The following is a 421-nucleotide window of genomic DNA, read 5'->3' on the forward strand; positions in this document are numbered from 1 at the left end:
CAACAGTTAGAACTGGACATGGAACAACAGACTGGTTCCAAATAGGAAAAGGAGTACGTCAAGGCTGTATATTGTCACCCTGTTTATGTAACTTACATGCAGAGTACATCATGAGAAACTCTGGGCTGGAAGAAACACAAGCTGGAATCAAGATTGCCAGGAGAAATATCAATAACCTCAGGTATGCAGATGACACCACCATTATGGCAGAAAGTGAAGAGGAACTCAAAAGCCTCTTGATGAAAGTGAAAGTGGAGAGTGAAAAAGTTGTCTTAAAGCTCAACATTGAGAAAACAAAGATCATGCCATCTGGTCCCATCACTTCCTGGGAAATAGATGGGGAAACAGTGGAAACAGTGACAGACTTTATTTTTCTGGGCTCCAAAATCACTACAGATGGTGACTGCAGCCATGAAATTAA

This window comes from Bison bison, unplaced genomic scaffold (assembly GCF_000754665.1).
Source record: "Bison bison bison isolate TAMUID 2011002044 unplaced genomic scaffold, Bison_UMD1.0 scf7180017864179, whole genome shotgun sequence".
In the NCBI taxonomy this organism is placed as follows: Eukaryota; Metazoa; Chordata; class Mammalia; order Artiodactyla; family Bovidae; genus Bison; species Bison bison.